The sequence below is a fragment of the Lepisosteus oculatus genome, unplaced genomic scaffold (genome assembly GCF_040954835.1).
Source record: "Lepisosteus oculatus isolate fLepOcu1 unplaced genomic scaffold, fLepOcu1.hap2 HAP2_SCAFFOLD_76, whole genome shotgun sequence".
NCBI classification, from domain to species: domain Eukaryota; kingdom Metazoa; phylum Chordata; class Actinopteri; order Semionotiformes; family Lepisosteidae; genus Lepisosteus; species Lepisosteus oculatus.
In genome coordinates this window covers 495,165-519,709 of record NW_027168320.1, presented here as the reverse complement: position 1 = coordinate 519,709, position 24,545 = coordinate 495,165, and the positions used below count along the sequence as shown (strand labels likewise).

Genomic DNA, 24,545 nt, shown 5'->3' with positions numbered 1-24,545 from the left:
ATACGGCTTGGACGCGTAACGGCATTCTATCCAACTGCAGGACTTGAGGGTTTTTTGTGCTTTGTTCTGTTTTCGTTGACATCGCATTCGTAAGAGCGTCAAAAAAAGGCAATTCCAGCATCTAACACGAATAAAAGGGCTATTGAAACTGCAGGGCTGCGCAGCTTCTAAAATCCTTGCACACAATTCTCCGTTATTGTTACTTCCTTCTTTCTGTCTAACAAAGTTCCCTTTTCCTGACCGGACGGGGAGACTTTATCATTCCAACTTGAAGCCAGCCTTAAGTCCTCTGAGGCGCATTTGTCTGCTAGCATGCATTTTGTGAAAGTTTTTTTTGTTGTTGTTAAACGGAAAGCGACTTTGAAAAAGGTTTCCGCCGCTGCCCGGCACTCTATGTTAGACTGCATCAAAAAGGCAGTGGCGGCGGCGGCGGCCGAGTGGTTAGGGCGATGGACTAGAAAGCCATCGGGGTCTCCCTGCAAAGCTTCGAGTCCTGCCGCCTACGGTGTCGTCATGTGTCTGCGCAACAAAGGAAAAGCACCTGTTTTGCTTTTCCCGCAACTTTTAAAACGCGAATGATCTGGATTTCTACATGATTGGCTCTTAAAATGTGATCTGATCTTCATCTGACGCATAATAATAAATAAAGACAGTCTTGTTTAACAAACAACACACACAACATTTTACATTGTCAATTCAGTTCAAATCAATGTATTTCTATATAGCACCTTTCACAACAAGGTTGTCTCAAGGCACTTAACAATGCAAGTTGTTAAGAGCCTTGTGTCTAATATGCCACTTAGGTTACGTGCTGTCTCTTTGAGGCAAATGTTTAAATCCTCTGAGTTAAGTGCTGAAGTTATAGTAGTCCTATCAGTATTGTTGCCTCCGATCAACAGATCCTCAGTTTTCTCAGAGTTGAGTAACAAAAAGTTTTCACACATCCAAGTCTTTCCTTCATTAATGCATTTAACTAAAGTGATAATAGAAAAGTTGTCGTTTGGTGTGAACAAAATGTTTATTTGAGTGTCATCAGCATATGAATGAAAGTTCATATTATTTTTTCGTATTATCCTACCTAGCAGCAGCATGTAGAGAGAGAGAGCAATATTGGCCCCGGCACTGATCCGTCTGGTACCCCAAATTGAACTGGTGACGTTGATGAAGCAGTACAATTATTAGATATTTGAACATAATGAAAACGATGAGTAAAATGTGAAGTAAACCACTGAAGGACGGTTCCAGATAAGCCAACCTCAAACTCAAGCCTGTGTAACAAAACAGAGAGGTCAACCGTGTCAAAGGCAGCTCTAAGATCTAGAAGCACAAGCACTGTTGCATTCCCCACATCAGTAGCTAAGAGAATATCATTTACGACTCTCGTTAATGCAGTTTCAGAAAGCAGACTGAAATTTCTCAAGTATATTATTTGAATCCAGATACGATTGACATTGGGCAACAACTATTCTCTCAAAACTTTTAGATTGAAATGGGACCTTTGAGACAGGCCTGTAGTTGTTAAGAACTTGTGGATCCAAATTTGACTTCTTAAGGAGCGGTCTAACAACCGCTACCTTAAATTGATCAGGTACAACGCCTGACGCAAGCGATGCATTCATCATACTAATTATAGGTCCTGCCAGTCCTTCGAGGGAATCTTTGACTAGCTGAGTGGGGATGGGATCTAGCGAACAGGTGGTTGACTTTGTCTTACGTCTGTGTCCATGAGTCCACCATAAGAAGAAATCTGAACAGGAGCGGTGATCATGCGAGGTCACCACGGAGGAAACCACTGCTCTCCCCCCAAAAAAAACCACCACTGCCCCTCTCAAGTTTGCTAAAGACCACATGGATGTTCCACAGCAACTCCTGGAACAATGTTCTGTGGACAGACATGACAAAAGTTGAACTTGTTGGTAAATGTGCACAGCGTTATGTTTGGAGATAACAAAACACTGCATACCAACTCCAAAACCTCATCCCACCTGGGAAACATGGCGGAGGCTGTACGGCTTGCAATCATCGAGGGACCGATGAATTCCAAGATGTATCAGGAAATTCTACAGCAGAATGTCAGGGTGTCTGCCTGTGATCTAAAACTCGAAAGAGGCTGGGTCATGCAGCATGACAAAAACAAAGGAGTACATCAACAACAGAGTGGCTGAAACAGAAGAAATTCCGTATTTTGGGATGGCCAAGTAAGAGTCCTGACCCCAATCCCATTGAAGTGCTGTGGCGTGATCTGAAGCAGGCCGTTCAGCGCAAGACATCCCAAAAATATACATGAACTGAAACAGTTTTGCATAGAGGAATAGGCCAAAATACCTCCTAACCGCTGCTCAGGTCTGACCAGCCGCTACAGAAAGTGGGGATTGAGGTTTTTGTCATAAAGGAGGTTCCACTAGCTCCTTAATATAAGGGTACACGTACTTTTTCCATCAATGACCTTGATTGTTTAAACCATTTGGTCAATAAAGAAACAGCAATGTCAAATGTTGGGCGTGTGTTGTTTGTTAAATCAGACTCTCTTTATTAATTATTATGACTTAGATAAAGATAAGATCACATGTTAGGAGCCATTCATGCAGAAATCCACATCATTCCGAAGGGCTGTTTACAAAAGTTTTTCTCCCAACTGTATGTGAGAGAAAAGAAGAGACGCTCACTGAGTAAGGTGGGGTTGTAGCTTTGCAAATCACAAGGACATTTGTACGCTCAAAATGGGACAGGAGCACCCCAGATGGTACTCAAACCCACAATCCCTGGCTTAGGAGGCCAGTGTCTTAGCCATTAGGCCACTGCGCCACACTGGGTGAGGTCGATCATACTGATGAAGAGCCAGTTTTTTTTCCTTTGCTTTTTCAAAGGGATCCCCAAAATTAGGGAAGTTAGGCAGCAGAAGGTTTACTGTGACCTGAGAAGGACCGGCATCCAATCACGGTGGTACACACACACACGCTCTCACTCATCTGAGCTACACGGCTACCAAGATGATCTCAGTTGCGCCGAGCTGGTACGGAACATATTGAACTCATCGACGGCGAATTGTCTCTCAGACAGGCTTTTCACCTCTGAGCTCCCTGACTGACAGTAATCAGCTAGGTAGTGAAACAGTCAGCTGCTTCTAAGCCTTAAACAGCTGCATCTCGGCGCTTCCACAGAGAGATGATTTGAAAGCCAAACATCGCCCATTGGGAACACCTTACTATCACTAGTTTAAGAGACTCTTAAGGTCTTGCAGAGGTGCCTGTCTAATAGCATGCGCTTTGCAAGCTATAGGTGTTTAGGCTGAGGCAGAATGCCTGTTAACAAAATGTTTTTCTAAAGGGGCCTCGCACTCTTTTCCAAGCAATGGTCACCATCCCCACCGAGTGTCACAATGTAGTCATGTCCTAGGACATCACCTGTTAGTCTCCATTTGTCTGCCACCAACACTTTAGGTTACGGGGTCACAACCGCACCCCGGAGAGCAGAGGAGCCGTTGTCGTTCTGGCGGCGCAGATTGGGCTGAAGGTGGGGCGCTTGAATCTCGCTGTTGGAGGCCGTCTGAAACTGACCCAAGCCTTTCCCTTGAATTAAATGTAAATAAGAAATGAACCCCAGATGCATATGGAATCAATCACGTGTTTCCTTTGAGCCGTTTCAGAGACTGCTCCAGAGTTTACCTTGCACAGATGCGCAAAGATTAATGATGGGGGTGCACGCTTCCAGGCGTCTTACAACTGTAGGGACTGATTAGAGACAATTCGTAGCTTGTGCTCATTTCCCTCTATTCCCCGTGTTGCAGTGGTAGGATGACGTAAATTCCTGCTTCGACACGTAACGGCATTATAATCAAGTGCAGGAGCTGAGGGCTTTAGTTTTGTTTCGTTTTCCATGGCGTTCGTAAGCGCGCAAATCAAAGGCAATTCCTGCGTCTAACACGAATGTAAATGCTTTTGAAAGTGCAGTGTGGTGCAGCTTGTAAAATCCTTGTCCACATTTTTGGTTTGTTGATGTTTTTTCTGTCTGCCAAAGTTGCATTTTGACATCCGGACTGGGGGACTTTATCATTTGAACGTGAAGCCAGCCTTAAACCCTCTGAGGCGTGTCTGTCTGCCGGCACGAATCTTGTGAAAGGTATTTTTTTTAACGGAGAGCAACTTTAAAAAGGTTTCCACAGCCAAATCGCAGTCCGTGTTTGATTATAGGAGGAATGCGGCGGCGGCGAGCTCGCATTTGTCGTGCTCGAGTGGTTAAGGCGATGGGCTCGAAATGCGTTGGGGCTTCCCCGCGCAGGTGCGAAACCTGCCGACTCCGGCGTCTGCCGCACGTCGCCTTGTGCCTGCGCGGCAGAGGCGAAGTGCCGCTTTTCCTTTCCTGGTACTATAACAACGCGAAATCGCTTGGACCCGCTGCCATGGAAATCAATTCTTCAGATAACTACACATTTTGCGTTCGCACCTCTGGTGCTCTACTTATGCCTTTGAAAACCTAATGAATAAAGCTGAAAGAACCGACACGATATGTAGGTGCTGGTAAAGCACGCAGTAAAGAACTGTTAACAGCAAGGGTTTCAGTGGGTTAACTGAGGAGAAGGCGTGATCGCTAATTGTTGACTTTTTATTTGGTGTTAGAAACACTCTTACTGTGCATGATGTGCAACAAATGTAGCCACAGAAATTGCATCACGCTTTCATGTATGCTATTGCAGACACCAACGTTGCCTAGATAGAAAACCGAAATAGCCGTGGGTTTGCTTGCTGGTCTGAAGGATCTCTCTTCGAATCTCTATCATTTGTCAATGGAAGTAAAAGGCGCTGCAATCTCATACGTTCAGAATCAAACCCGCAGCTATTGTTCGACTTTATTTCTTGACTAATTACAACTGAGTGTCGCATGAGCAGTTACATAAACTTGTCTGGTATATTTGAACACAAATGCCGTTCTTCAATTAAAACTAACAGTACATTGTCAGGGACATTCAGTTCTATACAAACAAGAGACAGACAAGAGAATATTTCTACCGTTCATGTGGACTACGTGTTGACTTACTGATCGGAATAATTGAAAGGTTCGGGCTCATAGCCGATGCAGTGCGTGCTAATTAGAACAGCAACGCTGAGCTCTCAGCACCGTACTGAGCCCAGGTGTTTTTCTAAAGCTGTCAGGTGCAGTTCATTTACATGAAGGAAATCTCTTACTGGGTACGATTACAATGCAGTAAGTAGCACAGACTACTTAGGGAGTAGCCCCATGCGTTTAAAAATGACCCGAGCCAGGCAGGAGTCAAACCTGCAATCTCCTGAGCCGTAGTCAGACGCGTTATCCATTGCGCCACTGGCCCTGGTGTGACACTGCAGGACTGTAACCCAGTGAGATCAGCACTGCACCTAGTAAAATATTACCCCCGGTCCATTCTTTTCCAAAAGTGAGAAACACCTGTTTTCTACATTTTGTCTGTTTTAAAACCATATCTCTTTAAACCAAACCAAGAGTTTGTCTTTTGCACTGATATTCTGATTCATTTCGATTTCAAAGAAAAAAAAAACATTATCTTCCAAAGCATCATAAAATTGTCCATTCTTCCAGACTCTACTTCTCTCTTGTAGTAGTACAGCAGACCTTTCCAGGTGAGCAGATCACAGAGTCCGAAATATGCTTCCTCCATCAAGCAAAGTACCTGAACATGACTCTGTCTTCATAAAAGCGCCCCTGTAATAAAGAAATTAAATCCGAAATCAAGAGGGCAGTTGCCTACTGAAGTTCAAGAAGTCATCAATTTTAACCCAGCAACACATTAAAGGCTGCATCTATACAAGTACGATTCTAGAAATGCTCACCAGATTACGTTTTAAGAAGGAACTGTGCCTCAGGTTCCGCCGAGATCTTAACTCGGATGGCAGGATTCAGAGTCCGGAGTGTGGACTGATGGCGCACGGAGGGTCCATATACTGTGGATCCCTCAGTGATCTTCCGCGTGTTCAAACCGCCAGCGTGTGACTCCCCTGTCCCTGTGACCTCATTGCTCTGCTCTCGCCTCTGTGCAGCTGAGCCCGACTCATGGTAAAGTGGAAAAAAATATGCCCTCATCGTGGGATTTACTCTGGATCGAGGATAGATGTCACTTTTTTATCGTTGAACAGGATGTATGTGATGTGGCGACTAGGTTCAATATTGTATCCTTTTAAAAGATTAAGGACTGGGGTGAGCGTGATTTACCACCCTTTCAGCTAAGAACCCGACATGAGCACCGTTTAAGCTGCATAGACTCGGTCGTTTAACTCTTCTCCATTAGCAGGGTTAAGGTTAAAGAAAAAAAACATTGCTGACTTCTTTTTTTTTGCCAGCCGCTAGCGCTGATTAGCAATGTTTGTATTTCATGTTTTGCAAGTTCCATCCATTTTAAGAAAAACAAGTCGCGTTAAAGACAGGAAATGAATACTTGCATTTAATTAAGTCTAGCCGTAGGCGGTTGTCTGTAAGGACCAGTTCTGTTTGAGAAGACAGAACAAAGAAGGCACCACTGGGATTCGGACTCAGGATCTCCTGTTTAAGAGACAAGCGCTTTAACCAACTAAGCAACGGCGCCCCGGTAGTGTTGTCCTTTTGCAGCCACTTGGACACACCACTCAGACACATCTGCATTCGGTGTGTGCTCCGCCTGCTCGCTGAGCAAGTTGCCACCTTTACATACAATAGCAACATCGACACCAAGAGAAAGGATGACAAATGGCTTTTATCTGGAACTTTTCATGTCCAAGGAGCTCAATGTGCTTTCTGTGTACAACAGGGCCACTGAACTCCACAATGGCCACTGAACCACAGCAGTGGCTTGCTGGCTTGACATCTCCCAAGGAAAATGTTGAAATCGCATGTGGAACAGGAAAAGGACCCTTGAGTACGAGGGAAAAAAAAGAAAAAGATCATCTGGAGCGCGCCAACCCATGTCTGGACAGCCCAGTTTCATCGACGAGGTGGCCGAGTGGTTAAGGCGATGGACTGCTAATCCATTGTGCTCTGCACGCATGGGTTCGAATCCCATCCTCGTCGCTCTCTACGTTTGACGTTGGCTCTCCTTTTGTTTGCTCCAGTACTAGAGCCTTACATTTTCTAGCGGTGGCTGAACATGGTATAGTAGGCTAACGTTGGTATCGAGCAGTGGTAGTAACAGTATTTACGTGCCGCTGCTGCCAAGTGGCTCTGGGTTGAGACCGCGTTTTCACTTACTTGCAGCACAAATGGAGAAAGCGATTTTTGACAGTCTCTCGAGAGACTGCGCTAGGTGTTTAGGGATAGACTTTGTCAGTTCCCCCTGGGATGATGGCCTCTCAAATAGTTTGTGATTCCTCTAGACGTTTATACAGTAGAAGCCTGCTTCGTGGCTTAAATCCAAGCTAAGGAAACGAGTTAGAGGTCTGATGCAGAACTGCGAATTCAATGAAGGGGAACACTACAGTACATTGCACTGTATGTGTGAGGAAAGCTGCCCCCTTCTGTTCCTTGTCGACCGAACAGAGGACTGTAAAGGATACCGCCAAGAAACTTTAGGATGCTGGTTGGAATCCAGCTCCAAAGAAGCCCCTTTGGGTGTTATGTAATCAAAAAGTAAGAACAGAGAATCTCCCTTTGATCAAAAGCGCAACAGAACTGTTTTCCGTGGAGCAGGTTTCAGACCCGTAGACCTGTTTTATTTGTAGGGCAGGGCGCATTCCCAAACGCGAATCTCCTGTTTTAGAAATGGTTTGGGGCGGCGTGAAGTGAAAATAAGAAGTGGGCTCCAGATGCACATGGAAGCAATCAAGTGTTTCATCCGAGCTGTTTCAAAGACTGCTCAACAGCTTTCCTTTTACAGAGGCCCAACGATTAATGATGGGGGTGCACCCTTCAATGTGCCTTACGACTCTAGGGAGTGATTGAGACGATTCGTAGCGTGTGTTCATTTCCCTCTATTCCCCATGTTGCAGTGGTAAGATGACGTAAATTCCTGCTTCGACACGTAACGGCGTTATAATCAAGTACAGGAGCTGAGGGCTTTTGTTTTGTTTCGTTTTCTATGGCGTTCGTAAGCGCGCAAAACAAAGACAATTCCTGCGTCTAACACGAATATAAATGCTTTTGAAAGTGCAGTGTGGTGCAGCTTGTAAAATCCTTGTCCACATTTGTGGTTTGTTGATGTTTTTTCTGTCTGCCAAAGTTGCATTTTGACATCCGGACGGGGAGACTTTATCATTTGAACGTGAAGCCAGCCTTAAACCCTCTGAGGCGTGTCTGTCTGCCGGCATGTATCTTGTGAAAGGTTTTTTTTTTAACAGAGAGCGACTTTAAAAAGGTTTCCGCAGCCACCTCGCACTCCGTGTTAGATTATAGGAGGAATGCGGCGGCGGCGAGCTCGCTGTAGTCGTGGCCGAGTAGTTAAGGCGATGGATTTGAAATCCATTGGGGACTCCCCGCTCAGGTTCGAATCCTGCCGACTACGGCGTCTGCCGCACGTCACCTTGTGCCTGTGCGGCAAAGGCGAAGTGCCGCTTCTCCTTTCCTGGTACTATAAAAATGCTACATCGCTTGGTCCTGCTTCCATGGAAAGCAGTTCTTCAGGTAATTCTACTCTCTTACCAAAGCTGTTAGGTTCCTTTCCGTGGTGAGATGGGTTGTCATGCAATGCTGCCACATAGTGCCGACAGACAAGTGTGTTGCGGGAGAAGAGAAAAGTGTTTGAAGATTTAAGAGTGTCTTAGGTGGAGCCAAAATCAAGTGTCACAAATGCAAGTGGGAAGATTTCCAATGTTTAATATGGTCAAAATAAGCGGAAGTTACCAGCTGGTCCGGCACAGTCTGCCATGCTTTTGTCATATACTGTAAAGTCGTGTGGAACTGGGTGTCGAACTGGAGCCTCACCATTTGCATATGTGAGGCTCCAGTTATACATCGAGTGTCACATTAAATGACAAAAATGAAGAGAGTTAAAGCACCTGGAGAGGTTTTCTTACAACTTTTGAGCTGACACAGTTTTGGAAAATGTTTCCTTCACGGTGCACTGAACAACATAGGCAGCCAAGAGTCTCCAAAACAAAACAGAATGGACAGATAGGAGAAAATTCCCACTCGTCCTGAAGTTCCCAAAATCCAGCACTGAGCGTAAACAAAGTGTCTAAGTAGCGTGGGAATGCTAACCCTAACCCTAGCTGGAGTTTGAGCAATCCGGCACTGAGCGTAAGAAGATGAGTCAAAGTAACGTCTAATCGGATTAGTTTCCTTAGAGCTGGTTCAGAGTTTGCTCAAGAGTTTACCTTTCACAGATGCGCAAAGAAGAATGTTGGGGGTGCACGCTTCAAGGCGCCTTACAGCTGTAGGGAGTGATTCGAGACGATTCGTGGCGTGTGCTCGTTCCCATATACCGTACGACCCAGGGTGCAGTGCTAGGATGACGTACAATACCGCTTGGGCACGTAACGGGGTTATATGCAAGTGCAGGACGTGAGGGTTTTCGTTTGTTCGTTTTGTTTTGCTCTGCTTTGCTTTGTTTTGCTTTCCATCGCGTTGGTAAGAGCGTAAATAAAAAGGCGATTCCTGTGTCTACCACTAATGTAAGAGCTATTTCAAGTGCGACGTGGTGCGGCTTTTCAAATGCTTGTGGGCATTTCTCTGTTGTTGATTCTTTTTTTGTGTGTAACAAAGTGGCCTTTTCATGTCCGGACGGGGAGACTTTATCATTCCGACATGAAGCCACCCTTAAGTCCTCTGAGGCGTGTCTGTCTGCAAGGCTTGTATTTTGGAAATGTTTTTTTGAAACGGAGAACGACTTTGAAATAGGCTTCCGCCGGCGCCTCGCGATCCAGGTAAGATTGTAGCAAGAACGCAGCGGCAGTGGGGCTTGCTGTAGTCGTGGCTGAGTGGTTAAGGCAATGGACTAGAAATCCATTGGGGTCTCCCCGCACAGGTTCCAATCCTGCCGACTACGTTGTCCGCTTTCAGTCGGTGTGTTTCGGCACAAGCAAAGAAGCGCGCCTCTTTGCTGTTCCTGGTGGTTTTAAAACGCCCAATCGCTTGTACCCGCTGCCTTAGAAATAAGTTCTTCAGCGTCCGCAAATGGCATTTTGCAGCTGGAAGCAGATGTCGACGCGTTTTGCACAGAGCACCAAAAAAGCGTCTTTTTTGAAGGTCCAGGCACTGAGCATTGGTGGTTCAGTGGTAGAATTCTCGCCTGCCACGCGGGAGGCTCGGGTTCGATTCCCAGCCAATGCAGTGGCTTTTGCAGCGAGCGGCTCCAACACTTGCATCCCCTTGCAACTCGCAACTGAAAACCCACTGAAGCTAAGCAGGTGTGAGCCAGGTCAGTACCTGGATGAGGATGAGCTACAGGGAAAAACAAAGCTTCCAGCTGGAAGCGGTGTTAATGGTGCCGGCGGGGGGGCGCTCACCCTGAGGTCTGTGCGGGTCCCAATGCCCCAGTATAGTGACGGAGATGCTGTGTTGTAAAAGGGCGCTGTCTTTTGGATGAGATGTAAAACCGAGGTCACAGCGCTCTGTGGTCATTCAAAATGACCACCAAAACCTTTGACAAAAGCTCTTGGTAATTGATGGTCTTCAATAATGCTTCTCCTTTAGGTACATTTTAAATCAGCTGAAAAATGCTGTGAAATGGGGGGGCACTTCAGGCCAGTGTAGGATTTGGGTTACAAGAACCATGAAACTGCACGAGAAAGCCCGTACACTGATTACACGGCTTTCTATTCAAAGGAGGACAAAAGAAATTCCCTGAGTTTGATTTTTTGCAGCACAGAGAGGAGCACTGTCGTGAGGCTGGTTAGCTCAGTTGGTTAGAGCGTGGTGCTAATAACGCCAAGGTCGCGGGTTTGAGCCCTGTACGGGCCAGGTCTAGGTCCAGGTCCCTGTTTGTGAAACAGGCAAATGACTGTCTCAGGGGCCCATTCCTCATTCTCAAGACACATGTATGCAGTATGTACACCGTGCATTGAGCAATAGGGACTGAATACACCACAGGTAAGGTTAGAAGTCATTCTGAGGTGCCACATGTGAGGGATACAGCTAGGCATCCGAAATGTAGGGTTTGAGACCCTTCAGGAGTACTGCATCCTTTGAGACAGACCCTGTTAAACAAATGATCATTTCTTTCGGCATTAGGGACTAAATATACTAAACATATGATGCTAAAATGTTATTTTCACATATATTAATGTAATAAATGATTGCTTATGCTTTAGAAACAAATCTAATTAAAATAAAAGCTTAAGTTTTGTATTTATCTTGTACCATAGAACATGATTTTCTTTGTATTTCAAGCCCACAAAGTGTCCAAATGACGCACTACATGATATAAGGAAGATTATCACATGCATATCGGTATTATCTTTCTTATGAAAATGCATTCCTTTCATTACCTTTTACTTTTTAAAATGAACTCAAATTGAGTATAATGTAATAATTTAAGTAGAATAGATTCTAATAATATAATGATCCAGTGTTTTGCACTACTTCACTGCTTCACTGCTCTATGCCATCTGGAAATAAATCCTCAGACTGCTTACTGCCCTGGGCATGTACCAATAAATTAAAGGAGCACATCTGTTTATCACTGCGTTGAAGCAGGAGACACACAGTCTCTGCAAACACATCCTAGATACAGTGTTCCAGCACCTTTGACCTCATCCAGAACATATCATTTCTTGAAAGGGATTGCTGTCCGAATGCACATCTGAATCCCAAGCAGAATCTCTAGTAAAATACGATCATTTGTGAAACAGGCAAATGACTGTCTCAGGGGCCCATTCCTCATTGTCAGACACATGTATGGAATGCTTTCACCGTGCATTGAGCAATAGGGATTAAAAACACCGCAGGTAAGGTTAGATGTCATGTTCTATGATCATTTCTTTCAGCATTAGGGACTAAATATACTAAACGTATGATGCTAAAATGTTATTTTTACATATATTAATGTAATAAATGATTGCTTATGCTTTATAAACAAATCTAATTAAAATAAAAGCTTAAGTTTTGTATTTATCTTGTACCATAGAACATGATTTGCTTTGTATTTCAAGCCCACAAAGTGTCCAAATGTTCTATGATCATTTCGTTCAGCATTAGGGACTAAATATACCAAACGTATGATGCTAAAATCCTGAAAAAAGGATGTGCTCCATCTCGTCAGTAGATTGGATTCCAAAACTGATTTGGGTCAATATACATTACCTTTGAAATTAAAGTACAGTCTACTGTAGGGAACCATCAACTTAGAAAGCATTGGCCTTCCCTGGGGGTCAGGTAGGTGCAAAAGATAAACCTTTATCCTATCTTTATCTTAAGATAAGTGGCCAAGCAGTATTTTTCCAAGTTTCACCAAGCACATCATGTTGCCATAGTAGACAAAGTTCTATAAAATGTTAAATAACTTTTAAAAAAAGCATCTTGGTCTTACAGTACTGTACAAGGTGAATTAAACTGTCCCTGGTAATAAAAAGTAATTAGAAGCATCTCAGAAACTTTATCTCTAGAAACATTAGCTGTTTTATATCATGTAATTTAGTGTGATGTTGTCAGAATTCAAGGACATTATCACACACAGAAATTGGTTCAGTTAAATCTAAAAAACACAGCTAAACATGGGTTTAAATGTAACAGAAGTCTTACCTCTTGTCAAAAGATTTAATTCAAGAAGCGATGTAATAAATGATTGCTTATGCTTTATAAAGAAATCTAATTAAAATAAAAGCTTAAGTTTTGTATTTATCTTGTACCATAGAACATGATTTTCTTTGTATTTGAAGCCCACAAAGTGTCCAAATGATGCACTACATGATATAAGGAAGATTATCACATGCATATCGGTATTATCTTTCTTATGAAAATGCATTCCTTTCATTACCTTTTACTTTTTAAAATGAACTCAAATTGTGTATAATGTAATAATTTAAGTAGAATAGATTCAGGTAGGAAATATAGAGTCATGATGTTTATGGCTGACATCATTTCACATGGGTGAATTTTAAGCTAAGAAATAAAAACATTTACAATGAAGATACCATTGCTTAATTTTAAATGCCTTTAAAAAATAAATACCTCCTGAGAATAATTTGCCACTCCCAGATCCTTGGTAAGGTACTGTTTGAATCCAATCAGGAGAGGAGCATCCAGGGAGTGCTTTCTATAGAGTCCAGCTTGGGCCACTCTCTTCCGGCCTGCTGATACTTTTTAACTACTCAGGGCCTGTAAGGATATAAAACACCGGTTTAAACATTTTATACCTATAAGACAAATTAGAATTTTAGTAAAAAATAGATACATCTGAAAAATAAAAAGTCTTACTGCTGATAGAGTTCTTCAGAGCTCACATCTTCCCCTTCCTTATCCGCTTCTGTTTCAGTTTCTAGAGCAGCCTCTGGCATCTCTTCCTCCTGGACTGCGGCCTCTTGCTCAGGGCCGCTGGAATGCAGGTAGATTCTTTTCAACATGCTTTTACATAATATGTTGTAACAATGATTTCAAAAAGAAACTACAGAAGCCTTACAGATTAAAAATATCTCACCTTGCCAATGTGTCTTCAGGCTTCCCATGTACAAAAAGGCCCAAGGACTCTAGCAGTCTTACAACCACTATCCTGTTTGCCTCACCAGACACGATCTCTATTCTGTGGTAATCCACGATGACCCCGTTCTTCAGGTGATTCATCATGTCCTCCCTCGCCTGTTGAGAGGCCATCCTGATGTTTTCTGCCGTGGCGTGCTTCATACACGCCCTCTTCAAGTGAGCAGGAAGCTGATCAAGAGTATTCAGGCACATCTTGCACACCAGGGGAATCCTCGTGGGTTTCCTTTGAAAATAAATAATACCATCTGTGTATAGAAACAAGCTAAGACTGATTTCTTAAATTATCCTTAATTTTCTCTCTCATAGTTTGAGCATAATGATTTTATTGCATTTATATAAGAATTGCTCATTGCTCCTAAATAAATAATGGTTTCATAAAAAAGTGAACACTTGGTCTCAGTCACAGACTTTCCAATAGAAGCCATTGTGGAGTTCAGCAACTGCAGGTCCTAGAAGTGGGGAAGGAATTTTAAAAGAGAAATTGAATTACAATACAGAAGGAATGGCTGAGGGATCACTGAAATATATATATACAAATTCCAAAGACTGAGTCCATATAGAAACAACTACCTTTCATTTTCAGTATAAGAAAAAAAAAACATTATCTTCCAAAGCATCATAAAATTGTCCCTTCTTCCAGACTCTACTTCTCTCTTGTAGTAGTATAGCAGACCTTTCCAGGTGAGCAGATCACAGAGTCCGAAATGAGCTTCCTCCATCAAGCAAAGTACCTGAACATGACTCTGTCTTCATAAAAGCGCCCCTGTAATAAAGAAATTAAATCCGAAATCAAGAGGGCAGTTGCCTACTGAAATACAAGAAGTCATCAATTTTAACCTAGCAACACATTAAAGGCTGCATCTATACAAGTACGATTCTAGAAATGCTCACCAGATTACGTTTTAAGAAGGAACTGCGCCTCAGGTTCCGCCGAGATCTTAACTCGGATGGCAGGATTCAGAGTCCGGAGTGCGGACTGATGGCGCACGGAGGGTCCATATACTGTGGATCCCTCAGTGATCTTCCGCGTATTCAAACCGCCAGCGTGTGACTCCCCTGTCCCCGTGACCTCATTGCTCTGCTCTCTCCTCTGTGCAGCTGAGCCCGACTCACGGTAAAATGGAAAAAAATATGCTCTCGACGTGAGATTTATTCTGGAGTGAGCCAGTGTTGCGCACAGCTGCCTTTAAAGCAGTTAACCCAGGTTCGATTCCCGGCCAACGCAGTTACGAATGTTTTCAAATGCTGTCATGAGCCTTGGATTGTGACTAGCAAAGCGAAGCCTTTTGAAAGAGCTAAAGCACTGCAAAACGGAATTGAAGGAGAATCTTACAGGGGATTCTGAGCAGTGTCTGCATACATGCAGTCAGATAAAGGTGCTGAAAGCTTGAGCTACTCTCAATGTCATGCTGCCCTTCCCCGGAGTAAATCTGTTACATTGAAAGAATGCTTCTGGCAGGTTCAAAAAGAGACCCTTGTTAATTGGAGAAATCAATGATTTCGAATGAATTCTGTATGCGTTAAAAGACAGCTATACACAGAAAACATGCAGGACACTGCTCATGATGTTTCCCGAGCCGAAACACAGTGCGTTTTTCCAAGCCATTTGACAAAGCCCACCCACTGAAAACTGCAGCAGATCGTGTAAAGACGTTCAACTTTGTAACTACTGCACGCACAGGAAGCAGAATAAATTCCTCTTTTCAAACTGTCAAAGGTTTGCTTTGCGAACGCTGCAGGACATCGCACAATCTCTTTTGAATGGGGACAAACGATTTCTTATGGGGCGCAGTAAGTACAGACGTTTAAAATGCTCCACTCATGCCGACGATGCAGCATGAAGAAGCGCAACCTAACGTTTGACAGACAAAAGCCAGGCGCCGCTACGAGCAATATGAAATCATACTGACAAGCACACGGCGTTTCGCGCTGACACAAAAGTAATCTCGACAGACGCTGTTCTCTGCATAAAGCTGAAAGAGCGTTTCAGTTGACACGTAACAAGTTCGTTTCTTTCTACCATGATATCACCGTGACCAAATCTGTCTTTAAACACCTTGCTCAGTCTCTGACGAGACTGTCAAAAATTGCTTTCGCCGATTGTATTGCAAACCGGCGGAAGCGGGGTATTGGGAAAAGTTTTCAACTAGCAATAATCACGCCTCGGCTAACCCTCACAGGCTACGATACTGCCACTGCGCAAAGCTGACGGTTGCCAGGCAACCGCGGGGATCCTATGGAAATCGTTATCGATCGTGTCATGGCATGTCGTTGCTATAACGCTTCATATTTGTCGTCTTCTTCTTCTTCTAGCTTGAGGTTTTGAAGAATTTCATGGCAGACAAGGGCTCCGTTGGGAACAAAGGGCGTTGTGAGAAAACCGTTGCTTATTTTCAGCAGCAGAAATACAACCCTTTAAATACAAGATGACAGAACAATGACGAAGGGCATGCCGGGAGGAACTCATGCACTACAGAGGAAAGGGGGCGGGCACGTACAGTTCACATTCAAGCCACAAGTACTCCTCTTGGATGTTGCACAAACAAATCCTAACGTCTTGAAAGCATTGCAGCATGTTTGTGTCCCACTTCCCGTGGCTGCGGGACGACTGACACGAACGGACAAACACAATCTGTGGCGTTTAGCGTGACATAGTCTTGCAGGCATCGTGCTGTCTCACTGCAATATTATACCGCTGGAGGAAACAGTCCATCTGGCCATGAAACTCATTTGAACGTCTAGCTACAGCAAATAACAATAACATGATTTATTCAGGATGTGTGGAATCAGCACGTCCCGGAGACAGCTTCCGAAATCGTGAGCATTCTCTGGTGGTAGGGGCGTTCAAGATGGCGCTCAGGTGGGAGGTAAAGTTTAGTGGTTGGGGAGTTTTTTTGAGTTTTTCATGACCTGAATGTTAATTTTTGCTTTTTTTGACTACAGAAAAATAAGGACTTAACACTAGTTGTTTAAACTTCAGTTATAATTGAAAGAAAAAAAAACGATTTTTTTTTAGGTTTAAAAAGTCCGATATGAGTAACACTGGGAAAAGAAAAGAGTGTGCTGGGTCTTCGAAGGAGAACTCTAAGATACCTCAATCGTATATGTATAGCACTACAAAAAAATCGATGGCAACTAAAGGGAAAAGTGAAGCAGCTGCAGGGGCAGCAAGAGGGCGGAGGCGCCGCGCGCCCGGCCGAAGTGTTGGACCGGTGCGCTTTACGTGCTGAAATAAACACGCGACAGCCCCGAAATGTTTCCAGAGTGCTGTGCACTGAAGACTTGCCTGGTGCTCCTCCGTGCAGATTGTTTGTCCTCCTCCAGTGCGGGACGAGCCAACACAAGGGAGCGCATTCGCCAACATCCAGGCACGCAATGCGATTTGGAAAGCAGCTCCTTTCCAAAGAGTGGCACACGAACGATCCTTCAGTCCCGCTCGGGGGGCACGGAACCCCCGCCACACACAGCTTCAAGTAGCGAGTCAGGCGCTGGGGCTTTCGCTTACGGCCACACCACCCTGAACACGCCCGATCTCTTCTGATCTCGGAAGCTAAGCAGTGTCGGGCCTGGTTAGTACTTGGATGGGAGACTGCCTGGGAATACCAGGTGCTGTAAGCTTTTGCTCTCCCGGCCAGCAGGGGTCGCCGTTGGTGCCGTAGGCTTTGGGAGGAAAACCTGCAGGATGGAAAGGTGATCTATAGCCTCATCTCTAGAGATGTTTTGTTGCTGTGGCATGTGTGTGACCCATATTCAAAAAAAAAAACCCGTCTGTAAAACGAATATCGAAGCTGCCTCTAAATCTGCAAATGAAGATGAGTCGATAAACCACTCGTTTTTTGTATAACTAGACATATATTCATTTCTTACCGATTTCATTCATTGAGCACGGATACAGTAGAGGTACAGCCATTCACTGTTTGACATGTCTGCACTGGTACAGAACCGAGCAATCAGAAAACGGGTGAAACTGTCTTTAGACTCAGCATACAGTACCGAGGCCCCCCATGACCAAATAAAGGCTAACCTCGATAATCAGCCTAAAGAACGCAGACTACAGCAAAACGACTGACTTTGAAAAGGGAATGAACGTCCGGAAGGAGTAGTGGAACTAGCTTGAGATGCTTCTCCGGACCCCTAACTAAAAGCCAGCGAGAACCAGCAGCGGCGTCCACTCCTGTCGAACCGGGATCCTTCCGCAGCCACGCAGCTCGTGGTGTCCTAACCCTCCCGTATCTGATTTTGGACCAAGCACATCAGGGGAGAGCGCGAACGCAGTCCCCCACTTTTAGAAATTATGCAGTCGAGATTCCCACATTTGGGGAATTCGCAGGGGTCAACACAGCCGGAGTGCAATGGCCGAGCCTCGCCCTGGGTGAACCGATTTTTAAGAACTTTATTTTCTTTTCACAAAAAAATACAGGAAATCACAAATCAGAAAGCTTTACATTAATATACATACTTAAAACAGTATATATGATCACATCTCATTACATTTTGACACGGTAACAGTTACATAGCAACAATTTTCTTTTTTTCTGGTGCAAATCACATTCTTTATTTAAACATGATAATGTTTTTCACAGTTTCTTGAGATGTTGACCTATGCTCTCTATTTCCCACAGATTTTCTGCTTCCTCCCTCCCTTCTCTCCACAGATCTCTGAGGTAATAGTTCTCTCGGGTGATGAACAGGGCCAGGCTACCTGCTGCCTTGACTGGGACCTCGATGCCTTTGAACAGCCCCATGTTCCTCACTCTCCACAGGGCGTCTTTCCCACTGTTCACCACGGCCCAGATCCTGTCAAACACGTCAGGAGGAAGCTTGACAGGAGAGATGCCGTATCTAACGAAAGCAGCGGTCAGGGTAAATTGGGGCGAGAGAGCCTGCAACCAATCTTCAAACTGGGCCCAGAAGGCCTTAGCAAAAAAGCAGGACCACAGGAGATGGGTCACAGTCTCCTCCTCGCCGCAGCCCACCCTAACGCAGCGAGGGCTGGGGGTGAGGCCCCTACGGTACAAGAAAGTTCGTACCGGTAAGCACTGGTGGACGACACTCCAGGCTAAATCTCTGTGAATGTTGCACAGAAATTTAGAGGATGTGTGTTTCCACACCTTCCTTGTTTGGGCTGATGTTAAAATGCCCACAGGGGTCTGCCTATTGTTCTGGGGTGCTACGAAATCTTCCAGTTTTTGGACGCTGACATCTCGGAGGGGAATATGGCCAATTGGGTGAGATCTTAGAAAACTTTTAACTGTCCCATAAATTGCAGGGCATGTGTCAGAGAGTGGGACGTCCAGCTTGGGTCTGACACCCCACACTCTGAACACCTCCCTACCTACCCAGAGCCTGGAAAAATAAGTCCAGGTACGCGCTGCAGGTGCTGTTGCAAAGCCTCTCAGCACAGAGGCCAGGAAAATGCACAGCAGCTTCGTAGCAATATCTGGGACAGACTTCCCCCCTGAGGGTAGCGGCCTGTACACTATTTCCCTTCTGAGTCTTTCCTGCTTCCCACCCCATAGAAATTGAAACATCAATCTCCTCAGCACCGCCGCAACACGGTGTGGGATTGGGAAGGTAGAAGCCAGAAAATTCAAGACAGGCAAGAGCTCGGCTTTGATGACCAGCACCTTCCCTGTCATGGTGAGGTCTCGGTCCTTCCATTGCATCAGTTTTTTGTTTAAGATTGGCAATTTGTTCTGCCAATTTACTGTTCCCATCTCTTCTCCAAAATACACCCCCAGGACCTTAATTCTCTTCTCTTGCAGCCTGAGATCATGTCCTTCTTTTGGCTCCCTCCAGTTCTGATAAAAAATCTCACTCTTAGATGTGTTAATTTTTGCGGAGGAAGCCAAAGAGAACCGATCACAGCACTGCAGAGCTCTGCTAATTGAGGCATTGTCAGAGAGGAGCAGGGTGACGTCATCCATGTATAGAGACGTCTTTACCTCTCCTCCCCCACTTCCAGGCACTGGTATCCCATTAATGGCCTGATCCTGGCGCAAGGCACAGGCTAAGGGCTCCATAGCCAAAACGAATAACAAGGGGGATAATGGGCAGCCCTGCCTCACCCCTGAACAGACTTCAAAGGTGCGTGATCTATTGCCATTAACCATGACTCTGCTGTTGCTACCTGTGTACAGCAGGTTAATCCACTTTCTCATGATGGGGCCAAACTTCATGTGCTCAAGTACCGATGTTAAGTACTGCCGGTTTAGGCGGTCAAAGGCCTTTTCTAGGTCTACACCTAAAATGCACAGAGGGAGGGAGCGATCCTCAGAGTACAGACAGACATCCCTCAACAAGGCCAGGTTGTCGCTCATCAGGCGTCCTGCTATCCCACAAGTCTGTTCTTTCCCTACCAGTGAGGCCACTACATTTTGTAGGCGCAGGAAAAGGGCTTTGGACAGGATCTTAGTGTCCACGCCTAACAGGCTGAGGGGTCTCCAGTTCTTTATGTCATTTTTTGCTCCTTTCTTAAACAAGAGAGAGATAGTGCCTTCTCCCAAGGAGTCAGGCAGCAATTCCGTCCCGTAGCTTTCCTCGAACAGGAGCAGCAGCGGATCCCGAAGCAGATCCCAAAAGGTGCAATAAAATTCCTCAGGGAGCCCGCCAGCACCCGGAGCCCTCCCCCTCTGCAAGCTCCCCACAGCCCGTCCCAGCTCTTCTACTGTCAAATCCCTCTCAAGTACTTCCCTATCTTCTTCACTCAAAATGTTTTCTAGCTTTGAGGTAAAAAAATGAATATCTTCATCCTTTACCTCTGTAGAGCTGTACAGTCTTGAGTAGAAGGCCTCGGTGCAGGAGAGGATAGCACTCGGCTCTGTTCTCTCTCGTCCCTCCTCATCAACTACACTTTCCATGACAGTCTTGGAGCCTACCACTTTCCTGAAAAAGAAGCGAGTACACTTCTCATTTTCTTCCAAGAACTGCACTCTGCTTCTTAACAGCACTCCTCGACTACTTTCTTCGGCTATGCTCCGGATGTCCTTTTTTAAAAGGGCGATATCCTCGAGCACATCGAAGCCACTGTGCAGCATCGTGTAGAGACGCTGCAGCTGCCTCTGTTTCCTGGCTAGCACTCCTCTCCGTCTGGCAGCAGCCTTCCTTCCCTCAGCCATGAAAAAGGCCTTTGTCCTCACCTTCACCTCCTCCCACCACTCTCCTACTGACCCGTGCAGACACTGCAAGGACAGCCACTGTGATAGTTTCTCCTTGTAGCGGGAAACTACCCCCTCGTTCTCTAGCAGCTTTGTGTTGAGTTTCCAGAGGCCTGGGCCAAAGACAGTCCCGCCCTGGAGTTCCACTCTACACCCTAAAGCCTGATGATCTGAGAAGAAGACAGGCTGAAGAGTGACCCCAACAACTTTCACTCTCTCTGAGACAAAGCAATAGTCAATTCTGGAGCTGCTATTCCTCCCTGACCATGTATATCCTGCTGTTGTGGGATATATACATCTATATGTGTCTGAGAGTTTAAAGTCTTGAACTAAGTTTTGCAGGGCCAGTGAGCTGGAATCCAATTTTATCGGCGAGCTAGACTGCCTGTCTGTGTGCTCTAAGATACAATTAAAATCCCCTCCCACTATCACGTCTGTGCTGCATAACAATAGGGGGGAGAGTGCCTTGAGTAGCTCCACCCTTCCTCCTACGTCAGTAGGGCAATACACATTGATTAGCCGCAGGTTAACGGTCCCCCGTTCCACATCCACACACAGCAACCTGCCATCTATGACCCTCTGAATACTTTTCAATTTGAATGCCCATCCTTTGAAAAGAATGGCCACGCCAGAGGCTCTGTTGTTATTGTCCCCTGACCAAACAGAAGGCCCTTTATCCCACCTATCTTCAAAACTTTTATACCTCTCTTGATAGGCTAAAGCACACTCCTGCAACATCAACACATCTCCCTCTCTCTGCTGGAGGTAATCAAAGACAGACTGGCATTTAACTCTGTCATTGATACCTCTTGTGTTAAGAGAAATTATGTTAAGAGCCATATTACATAAGAAAGTGGAACCAGTCTTTACAAAACACATTTCTCTTCGGTCTCACCTGTTACCTTTTTCTTTTTCTTTTTCTTCTTACCAATTTCCTGCCAGCCATCCTCTGAATGAGCCTTCATCAGGGTGGCAGCAGTAAAAGCGTTCACAGAGTCCATTTCAAGGAAGGGGGTAGAGGGAGGGGTGGAGAGGTTCCAGCTGTCCCCATCGCCATGCTCTCCTTCCTCCTCGCTCGGGGAGAAAACAGAGTCATTTTTTCTTTTCCTCAAGTCCAGCTCCTGGGAGCACTGAGGGGAAAGGGGTGCAGCCGATGCACCAGTCTCCTCTTCCCCCTCACCCACCAGCTGCTGCAGATCCTCCGTGATGGACTGGATGGAGGAGAGGAGGGCATCTGTAGCACTTGCAGAGTCTGAGAAAAGCAGCTCCGCTGAATCCTGGGTATCCTCGGTGGACCCGCTCCACCGGGGGGCCCCACACTGGCCCTCGTTCTGAGGAGCAGGAGTGGGGGAGGGGTCCTCGCTGTTCTCGGGGGTTTTCAAACCCTCGTGCTTGTCTGGTGCAGTCTGCGGTTGTGGGGGCGTAGTGGATTTCTCTTCCACCAGCCCCGGAGCCACAGCAGGACTGATCCTGGCTGGAGGCTGAGAGTCTTTGTCCAACAAGGGTTCTTTGTTTGACTTGTTGTTTGCTTTGGATTTTCGGGCCGGTTTGGCTGAAACAAGCACTGCCTCATCCTTTCTCATTTTGAGTTTATTGGCGTAGGCGTGAGGGCAGTTCTTAAAAACGTGTCCTTCCGAGCCACATAAATTGCACTTTGGCAGCATTGAACAGTCAGAGGCTAAATGTCCCTGTTTGCCACAGGTCTTGCAGCATTTCACAGTGCAGGACGATGCCAGGTGTCCCACAGCACCACAGCGCCGACACACCTTTGGTTGTCCCACATAAAACACATAGCCATTGCAGGCGCCCAGCCGGATTGTAGAGGGCAGGTGCCTTAAGCCTCCATTTACGCTGTCCGGTAGCAAGCGAACCTCGAATTTCCTTGCTCCTGTTTTTATACCATCAACATCTCTAACCTCAGTTCCATGGTGGACGGTGCAGTACTGGTTAAGCCAGGTGTGAATGTCCTCCGTCTTTGCCAGTTCCGAGAACATAACAACATGCACCGTTTTCCTCTCTCTCTGTGTCAGAGGCTGCAAGTTGATCTTCTCAAGTGCAGGAACTTTGCCTCTTTTTGCCTCAAACACATCCACGCATTGTTCAAACAGAGGATAGGTAGCAAATACAACCTCAAATGCTTTCTGACCTGGGAGAGCGAAGATGAAATCCAAGTGCCGAGGTTCAAAGCCAAGTTCCTTCTGTAACACTTTTCTGCTGAACTGCATACGATCCATGAAGAGGTCATCCAAGAGCTCAAAACGTACAGCATTCTTACGTGATCCAAAGGTTGCCATTTCAAAAACCGCAAATCGAACACTGCTTCCAACAAAAGAAAAACAATCCAACTACTCCACCTACAGGCTGATCAAGGTATCTCCCCTGCCAGGTAAGTATGAGTTAAACAGGCCCCTGCAAGCGGCCCGCACCCACAGCACAAATCGCGCAGCCTAGGCCACCTCCTCGCCCCGCACGCCACCGCCTCCTGCTGGGCCCACTCTTTCGCACACTTACACGCCACACTAACACTCAAAAGTGTGGGCAAAACGAGAAAACGAGTGCGCCGTTTCCTACACATCTGCAGTCGCCGTTGTGCATTCGCAGCATGTCCCGGGATGCAATTCGGCCTCATTTGCATAACTCCAGACCGGCAGATCGCCACGCAAGCTCGCGACGTGCGCCTGCCACACACCGAACAAACCTTTTCAGCAATTTCCAAAAAACGGGCCTGCTCGCCTGCCCACAAGGCTCCGTCTCTTACCTGCTCTCCAGAGCCTGCTGCCTTCTGTGCTTTTCTCTCGGCACCGCTGCAGCGCACACAACTCCTGCAGCGGGAGGGGGGGAGAAAGTTCCCGCGCTCCGCCGCAGGGAAGGCTCGCTCCGTGCGCACACGTCCTTTCGATGCCAGTCCAACAAGTGCTCCGCATTAGCTGCGTTGGGGCCTCACCTCACCTCGCACTGCCCCCTCCTTGAATGTCTGCCGCTGGGCATGCCCCGCTCTCCTCCGCCTTATCTTATCGCGTGTGAGCACCGACAATGGCCACAATGCCGGGGAATGGCACCTGTAAAGTGTTAATTGGGGCACAGGAACAGCCCGTCTCGTCTCGGGGGGGCCGGCTTCAGAGACAATACAGCAAACACAGCGGGGCGGGGGAAGAAGACGACACCACACATGCGGGTACATTCAGCTCCGGCGGGAACGAGACATTTGTCGGTCTTTTCAAGTGCCGAGAGCCGAGCAATCCTTCACTTGTATCGTTTCTCCCCGGTGACTAGATCTGGCCCTGCGACTCTCGACTGGGCTCACCCCCGGGGCAGCCCAGCAGGTGTGAGCCTGGCCGGCACCCGGATGGGAGATTCCACCCCGGAAAAGCTCCGGTTGCTGCTGCTCCTGCAAGAGGTGTGACTGGGACCAGTAGGGAGCGCTCACCCTGCGGGCTGTGTGGCTCTCTTACGCCCCAGCCTCCTGATGGCGACACTCTGCTGCACAAACAGGCGCCGTCCTTCGGGGGAGGCGTCAAACCGAGGTCCCGACCCTCCTTGGCCATTAGACTACCCCAGGGCGTCTCTCAAAAAGAGACGCCGGGGGTGTCCCTCTGGTGTTAGTGCTCCCCTTTACCCATCAGTCGGGGTCTCCTCCTAATCCCCGTCTCACCTGTAACAATCAATGACGAGGCCCCCCTGTCCGTGAGATTTAGTACTCGCGCAAGAGACCGGGGGCAGAGCGCGAACGCGGTCCCCCGCCCCCCACAAAGTGCGCGCTCCGGGTTCCCTCTCGGGGCCCTGCAACACAGCGGAAGG

General features: G+C 46.4%; 5 non-coding genes and 1 pseudogene across 5 annotated transcripts; 3 read left to right on the top strand and 3 right to left on the bottom strand.

Moving 5' to 3' along the window:
* Positions 1-5,253: 5,253 nt before the first annotated feature.
* Positions 5,254-5,326, bottom strand: trnar-acg (transfer RNA arginine (anticodon ACG)). The gene has a single exon. It is a non-coding gene; the product is annotated as a tRNA-Arg (tRNA).
* Positions 5,327-6,950: 1,624 nt separating this feature from the next.
* On the top strand, positions 6,951-7,032 carry trnas-gcu (transfer RNA serine (anticodon GCU)). Its single transcript has one exon. It is a non-coding gene; the product is annotated as a tRNA-Ser (tRNA).
* Positions 7,033-8,376: 1,344 nt separating this feature from the next.
* On the top strand, positions 8,377-8,458 carry trnas-uga (transfer RNA serine (anticodon UGA)). The gene has a single exon. It is a non-coding gene; the product is annotated as a tRNA-Ser (tRNA).
* A 7,197-nt stretch (positions 8,459-15,655) lies between these two features.
* On the bottom strand, positions 15,656-15,797 carry LOC138234851 (U4 spliceosomal RNA). The gene has a single exon (XR_011187925.1). It is a non-coding gene; the product is annotated as a U4 spliceosomal RNA (small nuclear RNA).
* Positions 15,798-17,089: 1,292 nt separating this feature from the next.
* LOC138234878 (5S ribosomal RNA) lies at positions 17,090-17,208 on the top strand. Its single transcript, XR_011187953.1, has one exon. It is a non-coding gene; the product is annotated as a 5S ribosomal RNA (ribosomal RNA).
* Positions 17,209-17,844: 636 nt separating this feature from the next.
* Positions 17,845-17,982, bottom strand: LOC138234916 (U1 spliceosomal RNA; annotated as a pseudogene).
* Positions 17,983-24,545: the final 6,563 nt, after the last annotated feature.